Source organism: Asparagus officinalis, chromosome 8 (genome assembly GCF_001876935.1).
Source record: "Asparagus officinalis chromosome 8, Aspof.V1, whole genome shotgun sequence".
Classification (NCBI taxonomy): domain Eukaryota; kingdom Viridiplantae; phylum Streptophyta; class Magnoliopsida; order Asparagales; family Asparagaceae; genus Asparagus; species Asparagus officinalis.
The window spans coordinates 110210190-110227062 of record NC_033801.1 but is presented as its reverse complement, the minus strand read 5'-3'; the positions used below and the strand labels follow the sequence as shown (position 1 = coordinate 110227062).

The 16873-nt window shown below is 32.3% G+C and overlaps 1 pseudogene; it reads right to left on the bottom strand.

Annotated features, from left to right (window-relative positions):
- LOC109822767 lies at positions 15528-16827 on the bottom strand (annotated as a pseudogene).

Below are 16873 nucleotides of genomic sequence, written 5' to 3'. Positions count from 1 at the left end.
GCCTAGGGTGTCACCTTAGATTCACTTTTCCCATATATATATATATATATATATATATGTATATATATATATATAGAGAGAGAGAGAGAGAGGAATATGGGTATGCTTGGTACCAAGCACAAAATTTGTGCTTGGTAGTGAGGTGGCATATTATCCTCTACTCATTCAAATGGGGGGACCACATTCACATGGGTTGAATGTGGTCCCCCAATTGAATGAGTGGATGAGAATGAGACACCTCACTACCAAGCACAAAATTTGTGCTTGGTACCAAGCATGCCCATTTTTCTTATATACTAGGTGGAATGCACGTGCAATGCACGTGGTCAAATATTATAATTGTTGATTTTTAGTTTATGTATTTACTATAACATAGTTGCAAAAAGTTTATTTTTATCAAAATATATTAAAAAGTTTTAGATATTTCAATATATAAAATCTTGTTGGTTTCAACATTTTACCTTCCACATAATTAGTGAGGTTTAAAGTCTTAAAATATGAATGATCTAAGAGCAATTTAATGATTTCGAATTTTAATTTTAAAATATTAATGATGTAAGCACCAATATCTAAAAAACTATTATTATTAAAATATATATATATATCTTGAATTCATCAATGTAAAATGATAGGTTTATCTGGTCATAGAGAATTTTGTTTAATTATAAAGAAATCACTTGCGTCTATTGTCTACTTCCACTTTCTATTATCTGGTGACCGAGTATTATAGATATTCAAAAACTTTTTTATAGAATTTTCAAAGTTAGAATGTGCAAATTCAATCAAGAAAGAAAATATAAATTATGTGATCAATTCCAAACTCTGATATTATAACATTCCTACATCTTCTCAACTAATTAATTAATTTGTCAAAAAGATTACTCTCTAATTTTAGAAAACTATAAAATATAATTTGAGAATGATTTAAACATATTTTGTACACATATGGATTGTATTTTAACAAAATAATATAGATCTATCCAATATTAAATAATATCCAAAAATTTAAGCTAAAGAGTTAAAAGAATCTAATAACACTCATATCCAGACTGTATGTTTCATAAATGTGAGACATATAAAATAAATAACTTAATTTATTTTGTTAAATAATTTATTACAAATCATAAAAGATAAGGAGAACCATAAGGATCACATAGTCATCCCAAATAAAGATTAAATATCTCTCTGTGAATTTTGTAGCAAAAAATTTTCAGAGATACTGATAGACTTGGACTTGCTATAAAATCCACTCTTATAAGATTGATGTCACATGCGTCTTAAATTATGCTTTGTTTAAGGGTTACTTTTTAGAAAACTTCCCCTCAACTATGGGGAAATGTTAAATCCCCCCACCCCTCAACTACTTGAAATGGGTAACCCCCTCCCCCTCTCTCAACTACTTGAAATGAGTAAATGTTTGTTTATCAAATTTGGGGTGTTATAATTGATCTATCTCAACTTTAAAACTTTGATTTAACCTTATAAACTTTTCTCAATTAACCCCTCAAAACTAATAACATTGAGCGGAATTCATTATGTTATAAGTACTTGACTTGAAAAGACCAAAATATCCTTCAACCATAAAAGAATTAGCTTGATTTTTTGCTAGATGAAAAAAAGTGAAGATTTAGAGGTAAAAAGAATTATAAATTAGTTGTAATCCTTTTATTATCAGTTGAGAGTTTCTTTTAACTAAAATGATTCTTTAATAGGGCATTTTGACAAAATCACTTATTAAAGTCTTTTACATTAAGGGGATTTGTTAAGAGATGTGTAAAAGACCAGGAGAGTTTTTATAAGACACGCTAAGTCGAAGGGTGTTTTCTAAAATCGCACCAAAGTTGAGAATGTTTATCTATAACACCTTTATAGTTAGGAGGCTCTGTCAAATTAAATTAGTTAAGTGGTTTTTTGAGACATTCCCCATACTTGAGAGAGTTTTCAAAGAATTAACTATTCTTTTAAATTTAGCTCAAATATTTTATAACTCTATATTATTACCTAAATTATAAGCAATTTCAAAATTTTAAGGGAATAATGTAGAATTGTTAGAGATTTAAAATCAATGAAATGATATCTAAATTACCTTTAAATATTGCTCTTATAGGCAATATATGAAACATTGGCCGATATATCGCTCTATCGACTGATATAAAAGATTAAATACTTTATCTTAATAATATTTATGGTTTTATATTATTTTCTTTTATTTGGATATTTTTTCTCATATATCGATCATTATCGAAAATATTGGCTGGTATAACAAAATCAAGTCATTTTTAATTTGATTGTAAGCTTGGTATTATGTTGTGTTTGGAAACCAAAACTAAAGCACAAGTCACAAAAGCCACAATTCATATCCCAATCTCTCTACTCTCAGCTCTCCCAAATCTCAAGCACATATACTAACGCAAGTTCTTATGTTGAATATTCATCAATATCTGAGATTATAGATTAAAATGTTGTATTATGTATGGGCATTATCTCATATGACACCCAGATATTTTTTACATAACCCCGATTATTGCAATCCAATATCATGGATTTTATTTGTCCAGCATTTATATGATGCCCAACACTTTATAGTAGTCCTCTGAAAGCCTCTTCTAAAGTTTTCTAAGCAAAGTATATAAATTCATAAATAATTCAAAATCTTAAGATTATTCAAAATATGATGCTTTAATTTTTCCATATTTCCTATAGTATATAAATATAAGCTAACCCTTTGGCATCATATTATATGATGAATATTATTTATCAAAGGGATCACATACTATTGCTTGTGGTTAACAAAGGCTTTAAATCTTTATTAGCTTAATTAAATTACATACCTTACAGTTTATAAAAGTTTCAATTACATACCTCCATTTGTATCTTGTTGCACTTAAATATCCTAATGTTTTTAAAATTGCATGTCTGTACCTTTTATACGCAATAATACTATTTATAATTTTCCTATATGAATATAATGATATAAGTTTAGGATAATTCTATATTTTCTACTCTTTCCATTAATAATTTATTAACATGCAATTGTCTATCAATATATTATTAGACATTACTAATAATTAATATGAGAGTTTCACAATCACATTAGAAGTTTTAGGGACCAAGTTAGATAAACTTGAAGTGACATATAATATGATTAATTAACAATAATGATTAATTTAGTTTAGTTAGGATTAAAATATAATATTTAAAAAATAGGGGTAATATAGTCCATAGAAAGTTTTTTCTACAACTTCCTCTTTTAAAGGGAGTACTATTCTAAGCGAAGTATATAATTTTATTTATAATTTAAAATCTTGAAACTTATTCAAAATATGATGCTTAAAAATTTCCACATCTTCTGTACTATATAAATATAAGCTAAGCCTCTGGCCTCATATTATACGATGTATATTATTTATCAAAAGAATCACATACTATTGTTTGTGTTTAACAAAGGCTTCAAATCTTTATAGTCTTAATTAAACATAAATAGCTTACAACTTACGAAAGTTACACGCATATACCTCCACTTATATCTTAGTGCACTTAGATCTTCTAATATTTTCTAAAATTGGATGTTTGTACTTATGTACGCAAGAATACTCTTTATAATTTTCCTATGTGAGTGCCACGATATAATTTTAGGATAATTCTATATTTTGTACTCATTCCAAAATAATTTATTAACTTGCAATTGTCTATCAATATAGTATTATGCATTATTAATAATTAATATGAGAGTTTTACAATAACATTGAGAGTTTTAGAGCCAAGTTAGACTAAATTGAAGTAGCATGTAATATGATTAATTAATAATGATAATTAATTTAGTTAATTTATGATTAGAATATAATAACAAAAAAGAATAGGGGCAATATAGCCAAGAAAAGTTTTTCCACAACTCCCTCTTTTAAAGGGAGTATAAGACAACCGGGCCCGAGCCCAGAGCCCGGTTGGCCTAGGTTTTTCGGGCTTATCCCTGGCCCAGAGCCCGCCTGAGTTTTCCGAGCTTGTCTCGGGCCTGAGTCGGGTTCGAGCCCTGCCAAGCCCGGGCCGGACACTGGGCAGTGTCCAATCATTAGGCTCGAATGGACATCCCTAGTTTCCCAATTGAGATGTGTAGCCTTATTGATTTGTGTCAGGTCGGGTTCATGTAAGCAGACTCTCAACTGAAATTGGACTAAGTAGATATTGTATGTGGGTGTGCCAAAAAATATCTGTATTCGCGGATATATCTTTATCCATATCTATGATTAATAAAACTTATTTTGAGGATATGGTTATGGATTTAGTTATGTAAAGAAATAGTCAAATCCATATTATTCGAATATATATTGATCATACGGTTGTAATTCTTTTAATCTTAGATTAATGCATTTGAGACTTACTTCAATGATCAAAAGATATAATCTTAGTTTTTTAGATAACAAAAACATATTAACGAACTCTCTTGTAAAATACATACTATATTTTCTCGATATGATTTAGTTTTCTCATATCCATTTTGTATATGCATGCATATCCACATATATATCTGCATGTATACCTATATAAATATCATATCTAAGTTGTATCCACTCCATTAACACCCCTAGCCTTGTTTGAACTGGTCTCATGTCCAAAATACTTCGAAGATAAATCTCAAATATAAATGAATGCAATTGAAACATTGATGACTTTTTAAAATAATCATATTTAAATGTTTTTATTACGAGGGTCAAACTATTATTTATTATTTACTATTTTCAAACCAATTTTGCCATGTCAGTCAAAAGTGTTGACACCACAAATGCTTAAAGTAAAAGAAAAAAGACATAAATGTAGAATATGTTATGTAGAGACAAATTGGAATAAACTTGGCCATGATACAATTAAAATAAATTGTGATGTAGGATGGAGGTCAGAAGCAGCAGGACGGCCTGCGTGTTGTTGTTCGGGATGAGGAAGGTCGAGTGTTAGTGGTACGTGTGTGTTATGCGTAGCGAAAATTTCGACAGAGTTTTTGGTGCACAAAAAAAAAAAGATCCCAATAAGAATTCTCATCTCACCAAGGAAATAAGAATCTGAAGCGAATATCTCAACAAAGTGAGATATCGGCTCTTCCTCTCATCAGTTCTAGGATTGACTTGTCGAGGGATCTTAAAAACTATTACAATAGCCACAAACACAAACAAACCAATTTTACGTGGTTCGACAAATTGCCTATGTCCACGGGGCAAGGAGGGGGAAGATCTACTATTAGAGAGGAGAGAATACAACTAGGGTTTATAATCACTCAATCTAAACCCTCACACAATCTCTCAAACCCCTCACATAAATATCTCTCTCAAAAGGACAAAAGGACTCTTTGCACACCTCCCCAAAAGAATGCTGCCTTTGCACAGCCGCCGAAATTCTTATCCTCTGCATGCACCATGCCTTTGCACTGCCTTCATGCTATCCAAGCCAAAAGAACCTCTGCACGTCGCTGCCTTTTTTTTACTTTTGCCCCCTGATCGCTTGCACTAACCCCAGCCAAAAAAAGAAATACTCCTTGCACGCCTCTGCACACCTTTGCACAGCCGCAAAAGTCCTCTCCTTGCACACGAAAACTTAGGAACTTTTAGGGTATTTATATTATTTCAATCGGGAGGGCTCTTTTGCTCTCTGAACTCAGCGCGAGCTTCTCCCACATCCCCATTCGTGGCCCCCACACGATCAGAAAACGTGTTCCCATATCTGCGTTCCCATGCATGATGAGATGGGTGTGGCCCCCACAAGAGCCCATGAGACCAACGCGTTCACAATGCTCCACCTCGGTGAGGTTTTTCCAAAACTGAGCCGACACCAACCAAACCAAATGTCTCACGTGTTGCGTCCAGTATGAAGTGAAGCAATTCACGACAACTGACTCAATCTACAACAAGTCGAGACCCAAACGAGAATGCGAACACTCTCCAAATGTCGGTATCAACTCACCAAATCGATCTCACCCCTATCAAAATCCAAACCGGCTGCATCATAAATACTGCTTACGTATCCTCTTACCCAAGGAATCAAGCCGAACGTAGTTCACCCAATTGACTGCGAACGACCTCAATCCAATAGAAGAGTTCACAACCCTTCTCCAATATCAACTCTGCGGCTGATAGCACCTCCAATGGCCTTAAAGTGTAACGAATCAAACACATCCACCTGAGATGAACCAATGGTCATATCCAAACTACATCTATCAGCTGCACTCGAATCAAAACCCAACTCATCATCTGCATCCAAAATCAAATGATTTCCAAACTGTGTCACCTCAGTTGGAATTCCAAACAATACAGAATGATCTGAAGTATGTGGAAAAAACCCCACCTAATGTGGAGTAGCATCAATCTCCACATACTGCGATACAACTAAGGTCTGTCCAAAACTCTCAACCTGCTGAGAGTCAATTGGCTTCCTCATCGAAGCCTTATCCAAAGTGACACAATCAAACCTATCTTCCAATAGAGTTTTACCTCCAATCACAGTAGTTGACAACTCTTTAATAGGATGACTCAAATATATCGAAGCCTCAGTCCAGAACATCTTCTACAAACCATTGCTCGACCACAAACACTGATCCTCCTCCAGCAAGGCACGGTTCTCCAAATTTTCCACCCTATCTAGTTGCCCCAAGATTTTCTTTCCAATGAAGTGTCTTAAAATGCCATGAGCTCGGCTCCAATACAGAAATAGATCCATCTTGTACCTCCCATCAGAATGAAATACCTTCACCTTTCTGCCAATCATACACTTCTTCAATCTGTTGGAGACTACCAGGACTTTCTCCAATAGGGATTTAGTTACAACCCAAACACGCCTAGAACAACCACCAACAAAGGAAACCAAACTTCTATTACCTCCTAATGATGCCCCCTTGGAAGGCCTCCAAACATCCACGTGAACTCCTCTAGAACGACCCTTAGCATGGTGAATAGAGGTGCCAAACTTCACCTTAGTCTTCTTGTTCACTTTAACATATTCACTGGACTTCAAACTGTAGGTCTCCGCACCCTCTTTCAATCTATACGAGGAATCAATACTGGAATGGTCAAGCTCCAAATATCGCAGTCTAGTCAAATCAACAGAAGTCACCAGCTTTCCACCTGTCACTATACCTCAAGTCAAGTAATACAGATTATTCCTCCTAACGCCCTTCATCACAATCCGAGAGTCTTCCATAATCTTGAGAACCATGTCCTCAATTCGAACATTCAGACCCTCTCCAACCAAAGCTCCAATCGAGATCAAGTTCTTTCTCAAAGAATGAACATATCTCATATCATTTAACTCCCTAATAGTCCCGTCAAACATTTTGATGTTAATTCTTCCTATCCCAAGGATCTGGCATGCACGGTTATCAGCCATGTACACTATACCACTATCCAGTTTCTTAAAACTGGAGAATCATTTCCTTCTAGGGCACACATGATAGGTCACACCACTATCCAACATCCACTCGGATTCCTCCGAATAGCTACATGTAGGACTGATAGAAAGTGAATAAATAGAAGAGTCAGAAATATTACCATCCGATTCGATGTTTGCTTCTGATGATGGTTGCTTCCCTTTTCCCTTCTGCTTATTCTTCATCCATTCGTCGAGTTTTGGGCAGTCTTTCTTCCAATAACCAGTCTTCTTGTACCAAGCACACTGATCTTTTCTAATTGTAGGATGTCCTACTCTCGACTGTGACTTCCAATTCTTTCGGTTTGGACCCTTCCCTCTTACGGCTAACGCCTCTGCTACCGACTCAGTCGAAGTCTCCTTATCCTTCTTCCGAAGCTGATAATTCACCAGTGCAGCAGTGACCTTACTATACGAAAGAGATGCATTCCCATTAATCAAAGTAAGGACGAAGGTCTCATATTTCTCGTTGGACAAGGAACTCAATAACAGCAATGCCTTGTCCTCATCTTTAATCATGACATCCACATTCGCCAAATCCGTAAAAAGTTTTGTGTAGGTGTTCATGTGATCTCTAATTGAGGTTCCCTTCTTCAACTGGAAACGATAAAGTCTCCTATTCAAATACAAGCGGTTCTCAACATTCTTTGTCAGATACTTGCTTTCGAGAATCTCCCAAATCTTCTTCGCAGAAGTCTTATTCATCACATCATATTTTAGATCTTAAGTCAAACAAGACCTAATCACACCAGAAGTCGTTCGATTCATCTTCTTCCAAACCTTCTCTTCAATATCATCTGGCTTGTTATCTAACTCTAAGGTATCCTCCAAATTCTGCGCGTTTAGCGCATCCAAAATCTCGCATCTTCATAATCCAAAATTATTTGTGCCATTAAACTTATCCACATCTATCTTCATAGAGTGGATATTCAAACTCTAAATGGTCTTCACGCCAGAAGCACCACCGTCAACACCTGAAGCACCTTCTTTCCCCGGCATCTTTCTCAATGCACCAATGAACGAAGAATAGATCCAAAACTAAAAAGATAGAGTCTTTATCAGAAGATCCCACCTTTATCACCAAACAAAGTCCTAGACGAGCTTTCAAATCAATCTACTCCTCTAACCAAAATAGAAAACGCTAGATCTGGAACCTGGAGCTCTGATACCACTTGTTGTGCGTAGCGAAAATTTCAGCAGAGTTTCTGGTGCACAATAAGAGAGAAAGATCCTAATAAGAATTCTTGTCTCACCAAGGAACCAAGAATCTAAAACGAATATCTCAACAAAGTGAGATATCGGTTCTTCCACTCATCAGTTCTAGGACTGACTTGTCGAGGGATCCTAAAAACTATTACAATGACTACAAACACAAACAAACCAATTTTACGTGGTTCGACAAATTACCTACGTCCACGGGGAAGGGAGGGGGAAGATATACTATTAGAGAGAAGAGAATACAACTAGGGTTTACAATCACTCAATCTAAACACTCACACAATCTCTCAAACCCCTCACACAAGTATCTCTCTCAAAAGGACAAAAAGACTCTTTGCACGCGGCCCAAAAAGAGCGCTGCCTTTGCACAGCCGCCGAAATTCTTATCTTCTGCCTGCGCCCTACCTTTGCACTGCCTGCATGCTGCCCAAGCCAAAAGAACCTTTGCACGTCGCTGCCTTTTTTTTTTTTACTTTTGCCCCCTGATCGCTTGCACTAACCCCAGCCAAAAAAGAAATCCTCCTTGCACGCCTCTGCACACCTTTGCACAGACGCAAAAGTCCTCTCCTTGCACACGAAAACCTAGGAACTTTTAGAGTATTTATATTATTTCAATCGGGTGGGCTCTTTTGCTCTCTGAACTCAGCGCGAGCTTCTCCCACATCCCCATTTGTGGCCCCCACACGATCAGAAAACGTGTCGCGGGGGGGGGGGGGGGAGAGGTGAGCGACGGGAGGGGGTTCATAATCTGCGAGCGTTCCCTGACGCGTGGCAATGGATGGGTGTAGCCCTCACAAGGAGCCCATGAAGACCAAGAGGTCCACGTTGTCTTTTTGACCGACTTAGTTAGTCTTACGAGGCGGTGGGTGCTGGCGTGTGCGGGGGTTTACTAGCAATCAGGAAGAATTTAAAATCACAATAAAACAAGGTTATAAGAAGGTGGTGTACGTTTGAATCTAATTCTCCGAAGCAATTCGTATGCTCCTACATGATCAGATGCCAATCAGCTAGTTTTGCTTGTAGAGGACATTAGAAGATCCCATATTGAATATCAATTCTTCGTGATTCGACGTACAGCTAGTGAGTTGCCCATTTTTTACGTAGCTTTGCTCGAAATGAACCAATAGATCGATGTTGTTGGTGTAATAAATTGCCATTGATGTTGGCTAGTATTGTACTTCATGATTTATAATCTGAATAAAACAAATTGTCATTTACTATAAAAAAAAGAGGGTATCACTGATTAGAACCCTAATAATATAAAAACTAACATCATTAGAAATTTCTAAATAGCAGAATTTTAAGAATCCCCACCAAATGTAAACTATCCACAATTGTCATCATATCATCTCCCATTTTTCACTTTACACTAGTTCTTATGCACGTGCAATGCACGTGGTTAAATATCAAAATTATTATTATTTATTTATTTTCTTACTATAAAATAAATCAAATTCATTTTGAGTTAAAATCTATAAACATAGATTATTATATTCGCCATAAATTTTATTTAAACATTTTTAAAAAATTATGAAATAGATTTGTGTGTAAAACTAGGATGAATATATTTTTATATGCTTTCATACACAACATTATTTTTTTAAATTTGTATATATCAAACTTCATGTTACATATTTTTTTATCGGATGAAATCATCGATCTCCAATTTGTTTATCTTAGTTATTAAATTTAGTGTTAAGTTTGAAAAAAATATTGATGTGTTAATAAAAATATAACCAAATATTTAATATTAAGATGGTTTGTATAAGCTCAGCACATACTTTTCACAAGACTACAAGACATCTTAATTATTGATAGACTTAAAATAAAAAATAAATACTAAAGATTAATGTAAATCTAGTATAACTTTATATGATAACATCATTCACATAAGCATAGTAAAAATTTTGCATGAAAATCTCTTCTAAAGATTACTAATTTCACTAAAAAATTTAAGTTTAGAACTAAACTATTAAAAAATATTATCATCTATTCCTTATTTTTTTCATATTTAATTGAGCTGAAATCAATCCTTCTCTACCTTATCTTTTTTTGGGCAATCGTATAGTAGCCTCTTTAAAAAAAATTAAATTATCTAATCCGTTTGAAGTAGGATCATGTAAATTAATCCCATACATGAAATTTATTTTAGCCAACACCCATGTGTAAGTATTATAATTAGCATTGAGATCTAAGATATGTATGAGATTCTTGCCGACTTTTACACAAACAGTACCTATTTAAATAATAGTAGTATAATTAAACTTTATGATTTAAAAAATATTAAATATATAATATAATTAATTACTTTAAAATAATATAATCTAATTAAATGAGAAGAAAATAGATGAAAGTAATATAAAAATTATTGGAACTTCATAATTCATAATTTTTAACAATCTAGTTTAATATAATAATCTAATCTAATAAGAAGAAGATAACAAAGACACATACCTGTTGAAGGAGATGAAAATGCAATAAAAATTGTTACAATTTCTAATCTGAAAAAGATCAAATATACAATGTAATTAATTACTTTAAAATAATCTAATTTGACCTAATAAGAAGAAAATAGATGAAGATGCTGTAAAAATTATTGTCATTTCCTGATATAAAAAAGATTAAATATACGATGTAATTAATTAATTTGAAATAATCTAATCTAATCTAATCTAATAAGAAAAAAATAACAAAGACACATACATATAGAAGGAGATAAAAGTGCTATGCAAATTGTTGTAATTTCTTGGCTTATATATTTGTATGTGATATTATATGTGAAAGGATAACAACTATAAATAGAGTTCTAAATAATAATAGTTTAATTAAATTTTGAAGCTAATTATGCAGTATCGTGAACTACTTGAATTTTAGTCGATGAGATCGCCATGTGTCTCCTCAGATAGCAGCCGTTTGTTTTAATTTTTTTATAATTTTGAGAATGACTTTTGTCTCTTTAATTTGTTTAGTAGATTTTGCAAATATCTCATCTACATTATGTACATTTGTAGGTCTGTATTGTTCCTAGGTTTGACCTTTGAGACGGACATTATTTGTCTCGTTAATTTATTTAGTTTTTACATATACGCCCTTCATCTTGTATACATTTGTAAATTTGGCATCTAATTTCATTTAGGTTTACATTTCAATTTAAACTATATTCTTATCTTCATACTATGTATATCCAATAAGAATTCATCAATTTTTCTCGTACTCATATACTATGTATATCCTTATATTCAAGTGTACTCTTACTTAATGGATTAGTATTGAATTCAAATGTTATTTTTGTCTACAAAAAGAATTTTCCAAACTCGTACTTTAAAGGGAGTATTATATATATATATATATAGCACGTGAATATACATGTTTTAAGTTTTGATTTTTTTATTAAATGGTAAAACTATGTGTTAATAAATAAAAGGAAATTATATAAATGTATGAGTTAATTATTATTATGTAGTTATTGTAATTGAATGTTTTTATTATAATGGTCACCATCATTAATCTTTTTTTAAATAAGCCCCAAATCTAAAATTGTTATTAGATAAAACTGTTAATTCTTTAAGTTCTCTTAAATATGCCCCTCTAACTTGAAAGTTATTAAATTAATTTCAAATTAACTAAGATGCATTAATCTTGCTAGCTTTTTACAAATATTCCCTAGATAGTTACACTTGATACCTACAATTTGTAATAGTTGCTTCTCATTATAATTATTTAATAGGATAAATTACACTAAACACATATGAACTTTCAGCCAATATGAACTTTTAAAATTACACTAAACCCCTAATAACTTTTTATGTTTTAAAGAAGACCCCCAATAACTTTTTAAATTTTTTAGATAACCCCTATAAATTAGAATCAGAAAATGGTATGAAAATTATTTTTAAAGTTATTGGGGATTTGGGGTAATTTATGTAAAAGCTATTAGGGCTTTCTGCAAAAGTTAATAGGGGTTTAGCGTGATTTCAAAGGTTCATAGGGTCTACTCACTACAAAATACTAAAAGTTCATGGGGGTTTACTATAATTTATTTTATTTAATATTATAATTATTAGCTCAAGTAATACTATTAAAATAATTATACTTTCTATATACTATAAAATATTTATCTAATTTAATTTTTTTAATTATGCTCTTAAATAATTTAGTGCTATAAATTTTTATTATAATGTCATTAACAATTATAGCATTATTATTAATATTAAATACTCTTTTTGTGAATATGTTAGTTAGCTATCATTACCAAGTTTCAATTATTCAATATCATATAATAATCTTTGAGAAAATACTCTAAAAATAATATTAAATTATTTATTTATTTTTTAATAATATAATAATAAAATAAATAGTACAATTTGTAATTTATGTGATATTATTAAAATAATTACATTATTTATGATATTCAAAATTTATTCTATTTATTTTATTGCTTATTGAATTATATATAATTCTTAATAGTATTAGTAATATATTATTCTATTTATACTATTATTTAAATTATTTTATTATAATTCGTAAATAAGTATTATAATAATTTAATTGGGTACTACTAATAATTTTGTATACTTATTTTATAAATTATTTTATTCTGTAATTTTTAGATGTATTATGGTAATCCCTTGAATTTTATACAAATAATTTTATAAAATTTTAAGGTATTTTCTACAAATTAAAAAATGTGTGGGTGGCTATTTGTAATTACCATATCTCCAGTCAACTATTAAGTTTGTAATTTCTAAATTTTGAGATTTTTTTGTTGTAATTTTCCCTAATTTTTCAAGGGTTATTGATAATTTCACGATTTCTAGTGTTTTATTTGTAAGTTTAAAGTTTTCTGGGTTGGGTTTTATAATAAATTTAAATATAATCATTATTATTGTTATTATTAGTTATAGCTTTACTGCAAGTGTCTCTTTAAGATAATATTGACAATAAAAGATTAGACTCTCCCATTGACACATGATATCATAGACAAACTGATAAAATGATAAAAAATTGGTAGGTTTCTGATATAATTATATTTAAAAAATATTTCATCAACACAGAGAAGAAGTTGTCTGAATAATAAACTATATTTTATAACATCAACAAAACATTTTTTTTAAAATATGGGTTCATTATCAGTTTATTGTTACTTATATTTTCATCAAACAAAGTTATAGATCCTATTAACAAAGTTTGATAGATATTACGGATAATTTGTAGATACACTATAGTAATTATTGTTTTTTTATATCTTTAATAACACATGAATTTTTTATTTTGATGGGATATATCCTGAATAATTTGGAAAGTAGTTATTTGCTTATTTTAGGAAAGAAATTTGGTATTTACATGGCCATGTCCCATATAATATACCTTTAACACATGTCCAACAGTAATGTGTTAAAAACCTATGTTAAAATAGTAAGAAGTGGCTTTATGTTTTAAAAACGTTATCATAGGTTTTGTTGCATATATCAAAATATGCGTGACTATGTAAATTAACATAGTTAGATGACGTAGTTCTTTTAAAGTTCATTTAACAAAATCTGTACTAAAGGGAATTTATTTTCTATTAAGAAAACTTGGGTCACAAGGCTCTTCCAATTACAACAAATTTAGTGTACAAAGTTATAAAAATACCTAAAAACCACATAAAAGTCAATATCAATATACATATCGATTTGAATTTTATCTAAAAATGCATATTATCAATGAAAGAACAATGTAATCAATTGCAATATTAAATAATAAGAATTTATCAAAAAATAAAACATGAAGAAAGAAGATAAGTATACCTTTTAAAAGAGAGAAATTTTGGACCATATAAAATATAAAATATGATTTCAATACATCATACAAGAATTCTATGTAGCAACAAACGCCCAAGGACAAGGATTAAAAAAATAATGGAAATCATGCTAGTAATTTATAAATGGTAAAATTAATAAATATCATACTATATTATACAAATTTATGTTTTCTTAACTACATACGAAGTGTTCAATTCATAGGACCAGAGTTTATAATGAGTGTCTAATTGTTGTGCTATGTCTGAGCGATTGACACAACAACAAAATCGTGTAAAATTAATTACCCTGGTAAATGCTAATGTGAAGACATAAATTCATGCATGTAAACTCACACTATAAGAACTTTACAAGGTTCTCTATAGGGTTTCTCGAATGATGTAATTCTTATGGACCATTCCGAATCAACCTAAATTTTCTAGTGTACCTTCATGTTGGTTATGAAAACAACAATGTGGTGCTAATTGCAAAAATAAGACATGGATTACTATCAGTTTCAATTTCACAACTGTGTCTGATCATAGTATATGCATGAGTATTATTTTGACCTGTAGCACTGACTCACTCATGCATCTGGCTAAAACTTATCTTTTAGAACAGCTCTAACAATTTCCTCGTATCTAAAATATCTGCTCTTAAAACTATAACTATAGTCCTCAGACCATCAGCAGCAGGAGGGCAAATATTGCTCTCCACCTCAGCTTTTGTCCCCACCAATTAAATATTTAGCACCCTCTTTTATTTCAGCTTCACAGCAGGAAGGCAAATATGTACCTTTTTTACTTTATCTATACCCCACCATATTTTCTCTTTCATCCACATCACTATATCATATACCCACCGTATTTATTTATTTTGTATTCATATTTATTTATTTAACATATGTTTTATAAAAAATATATATATTTAAAAATGGCATTAATTTTGCAATTAATAATATATAATTTTTTTAAATGACATTAATTTAAATTAAAATTACTTAAAAAAACAACACAACACACGATATTATTATTCATCAAACCAACTCAACACACATAAATTATTGAAACGTACCACAAAAAAACACACTAAACATTAGAAAATTAGGAAAAAACTTTGAGTCTAATCGAGGGTCGTTCCAAATTTCTGCCAAATGTGCTCAACGAGATCCCTCTTCAACTGAATATGTTGGGCCCTATCACGAAGTTCGCCCCTGGTGTGAATGTCTGATTCGGATCGGCCTTGAACATGCACTTCAAACTCGGGTAACACTTGCGTTTGAGCATTGAAAGAAGAGCTAGAGGCACCATTGTTAGGCTGTTCGAAGTCCAGATTCTCCCAGTTCCGTGAATACGTTTCCCGTTCATCCTCTACTATCATATTATGTAAAATAATGCACGCCCTCATTATTTTACCCAAGACTTCAAGATCCCACATTCTAGCTGGTTGACGAATAATAGCGAAACGTGCTTGGAGAACCCCAAATGCACGTTCCACGTCTTTCCTGCATGATTCTTGTTGTTTGGCAAACAATTGTGCTTTGTTCCCTTGGGGCATTTGAATTGACTGGACGAAGACAGGCCATTTGGGATAGATTCCATCAGCAAGATAGTATGCAAGATTGTATTCCCGGCCATTCACTATGTAGTTCACCCGCGGAGCTTCACCGAACACAATATCGTCAAATACCGGTGACCTATCTAGTACATTTATGTCATTTAACGTACCAGGTAAACCAAAGAAAGCATGCCATATCCACAAATCATATGACGCAACTGCTTCAAGGATAACAGTAGCGGTGCCCTTGTGTCCACTAGTAAATTGCCATTGCCAAGCCTTAGGACAATTCTTCCACTGCCAATGCATGCAATCGATACTTCCAATCATACCAGGGAAACCACGCTCCTGATCAACTTTGAGTAACCTCTGCAAGTCTTCCACATTTGGTCGTCTCAAGTATTCATCTTCAAACAAGGCAATTACTCCGTCACAAAAATTTCTAGTACACTCAAGTGCAGTTGTTTCCCCTATCTTGACGTACTCATCACAAGCATCTGCTGCAACTCCATATGCGAGCATGCGTATGGCAGCTGTACACTTCTGGATAGGCGTCAAACCAAGCTTTCCTGCATTATTGCGCCTTTGTGTGAAGTAGTTGTCGTAGTTTGACAAAGAGTCTACAATTCATAGAAACAAAGGCCTTTTCATTCGATACCTTCGTCGGAACTGCATATCAGTGTATGTGCAGGACTCATCAAAGTAGTCTGCCATGAGCCTCTGATGAGCAGCTTCATGATTCCTATATATGGAGTTTCTCTTACGCGGTTGCTCGTTTCTACTTTGCAACTCTTCAAGAAGTTTTTTCTGCCTTTCGAGTATGGCTTTTTGCATCTCGAACTGTTGTCGAAAGTACTCTTCGAAATTGAAGTCATTTGGGGGTAGATCCATTGGTGGATAAGTGTTGATAA